The following is a 3631-nucleotide window of genomic DNA, read 5'->3' on the forward strand; positions in this document are numbered from 1 at the left end:
CTCATCTGAAGTCCAACTGACCTGTAGTTTATTGGATTATTCTCCTGAATGGGTTGCACAAAGTCCGCCTGACTTGGCGCTTGCTGGATTCGATGAGCTTGTAGCTACGTCACGGGGGTGAGATGGTGTGGTAATTAAGTTTCGTACGTATATCGGTACAACCCGACAAACTAGAAATCCAGAATTCAACGAAGAGTGGCAACCAGCACGTATGTATTCGAATTGGCGAATATGTACAGCATATGGAATATTAAAACAAGAGAATAAGGAATAGAGCAATGAATAGAGCATCAGTCATGTTCATCACACATCCAATTAATGATCCTTCTAACGATGTCACCTGTTCTCTATTCTTCCCCACCACATTCTAATTTGAGTACGATCTCCGCAGATCCCGCACTAGGGCAATAGAGCATCAGTCATGTTCATCACACATGCTAATAATGATCCTTCTAACGATGTCACCTGTTCTCTATTCTTCCCCACCACATTCTAATTTGAGTACGATCTCCGCAGATCCCAGCACTAGGGCTGACGTCTTGGGTTAACACAATTCACCTTGCTGCAGCTGTGTCAGTTTCTATTACTAATCACAAACCCTTACACGTCTGTTTCCAAACTCTGAAAACCGGTCCACTTAGCACAGTGAAGCAAGCAGAACAACAGATGGCTATCGTTCGTACACAGGATTTCCTCTGCATTGATGTGTGTTGTCTGTATGATGAAAGGATACAAAACGCAAGCAATGCGGTTGAAGTGACTGCCCCATCGGCTTCTTTCAGGTTCAGGGTGCGCAGCCCTAGTAATACAGACGCTACTGCGGCTGAATATCCCGGGGTGACTATGGTGTTCCGTTACCAACCATAAGCCTCTCCACTTGATGGGATATCTGTTTATGGTGTTCTCTGCTTGGTTCGTCCGGCATCATCTGTAAAAGAATCTCAAGAAACTGAGGTACATCACATTCTGTTTGTTGCGCCTGCCCCAATGGAGAATAGCTCTAAACCTGTCAAAGACAGTTGCTATGAAACTCTAAGTGCTCTATATATAAAGGGCCTAGAGCTCACACATTGCTATGGATGCTGGTGACATAAACGTTGATTATGAACTTCGACCATGCACTTGTGCACTGCTACTTTTGTTTCTGTTTTCAGGTCTGCGAGAAATGTGAACACCTTAATTAACCATTTTAAGGCTCATGGACCTTAGAAATAAAGTCGTTCGGATTTGGATCCTTGAAAGCTTGTTGGATTGATCGATGTCGGATAATAATGGTCACGTAGAACAGATATTAAAAGCGCCACTGGAAACCTAAACTCTCATCCGAACCTATCAAGACATTGGTATTCTAATAAGACCTTGGCTTTGTTGGATGTCCGGTGGCAAATTCCTCATAACCTCATCCAGACGCATTATCCGATGTCAAGTGAAAGTAGGTATCCTTGAAAGTTGATGAGCTTTGTGGACCTCAAAATCCGAAGGAATGGAAGATGCAAAAAAAGACTGGAGAACTACGTAGGCCATTCCACTTGGTTCATCCTACTGGTACTCGGAAGCCTCTTGCCGGAAATATCTCGTGAATACTGCAATCACCGTTATTCCATGTTTGGATATATCCGTAGCGCATTCAAAAAGCGAATTAATGCTCACGAACTTCAAGTTCCTAAAAATATCTCTTACAATTTAAGGAGACCCCTTGGAAGTTGGGAAGAGCTTCACATACCTAGTTCGTTGTAATAACCTTGAAAGAAATGCGTCTGATGAGATTAGTGCACAAATCTCAAAGCCCTGACTTACTCTTTATTTGCTCAATTGTCGCCTCAAAACGGTGTATCATCGATTCTAGAAGGTCGCGTGTACCAGAGTACAGTGGGGGCCGCATTATTGTATGGTTGTTACACATTCCGCTACGGACAGAAAATATGAGGCGCCCTAAGATTTCTGACCGTCGATGCTCAAGGAGTGTTACGGTTGTCTAATGGCGATAAATAATCCTTAACAAGGCTATTATAAAACGGGTATTTGATTGTGCAGCGGGTAATGCAATCAAGGTATACATCCAAAACTTTCAGCTGCGGCGTACCGGTCGTGTTTTACGCGTTTCAAAACACCAAGACGAGTGTTTTTCTCTGTAACCCCTTTAGAATAGCACTACAAGATGGACAACGTATGACTTGACAGGAGGGCATGAAAGAGATGACAAAAGTTTGGTTTTTTTATTCCGTTCAACCTTTCAGAACGATGTATTCATGACTCCTCCTAAGCTTGGCTGGAGAAGTTGCAATAAATGGTGGTGCTTACGCTCTCGGTTTGTTTTGTTTGTCTGACTGAACGTCAGAATACTTGTAATAGGCCAGCACCAGTTCCCTTACATTAGACATTCTTCTCTGTATTTTTTCATTCTAAGTTTGCAGAAGTAATTAGATACGCATAGTGGTCGTACGGCAGTGAAGCATCAGTATCAACACTATCGTTGCTGTCCCCGATGATGACTATGCTAGGAGTTTAAGAGGTTAAATCTTGGCACAGCGGTGGGATTTAATAATAGGAAAACCTGATTTCAACGTTTCCTGATTTTATTCTGTGGACGAAGTAAGATGAGAGCACAAGGATAGAACACTCCGGCCAAGAAGTAAAAAGGTGTGCGATCTGAGGAGGGCGAAGCCTGAACACGATTTCTGCTTCCATTGTAATCCACTGTCAGCACATATACCCGACCATGCATGAATAAATACCCATGAAAGCTGCCACGCAAGACCAGTGTAATGCCGGGTATTGCTCCATCTGAAACATGAAGCGGCATATGTGCGGCGCATTCAGTTGTAGAATATCATAAAGGAGAGATTCAGTTGAATTTCCTGTGAAAACCAAATTGATTTGCAAATGAGCGTATTTCTCGCTAAACATATCTACCTCGAATGATGGATAAGTAAACTACAAATTTTGCGCCACCTGACTATGAATTCGATATGGACGGTTCAATCAATCAATCAATCAATCAATCAATCAATCAATCAATCAATCAATCAATCAATCAATCAATCAATCAATCAATCAATCAATCAATCAATCAATCAATCAATCAATCAATCAATCAATCAATCAATCAATCAATCAATCAATCAATCAATCAATCAATCAATCAATCAATCAATCAATCAATCAATCAATCAATCAATCAATCAATCAATCAATCAATCAATCAATCAATCAATCAATCAATCAATCAATCAATCAATCAATCAATCAATCAATCAATCAATCAATCAATCAAACAATCAATCAATCAATCAAACAATCAATCAGTCAACCAATCAACCAACGAACCAATCAATCAATAAATCGAACAATCAATCAGTCAGTCAGTCAACCAACCAGTCAGTTAGTCGGTCAGTCAGTCAGTCATCATCATCATCATCGACAGCATGACATCAGTGTTCCACACCGATGCTTCACTGCCGTACAACCATGATTTATTCGGAAGCATTATTGTAAAGAAAAGAGTAAAGGTGGACAGGGAAGGGAATTAGTGTTGGCTTGCCACAATCATTCCGAGGTGCGTACACCTCCAGACATTCACTCAGGCAATCTGGATAGAAACTGACAACAAGAACGCCACTGACATCGGTTG

This window comes from Opisthorchis viverrini, assembly GCF_000715545.1.
Source record: "Opisthorchis viverrini unplaced genomic scaffold opera_v5_51, whole genome shotgun sequence".
Taxonomy (NCBI): Eukaryota; Metazoa; Platyhelminthes; class Trematoda; order Opisthorchiida; family Opisthorchiidae; genus Opisthorchis; species Opisthorchis viverrini.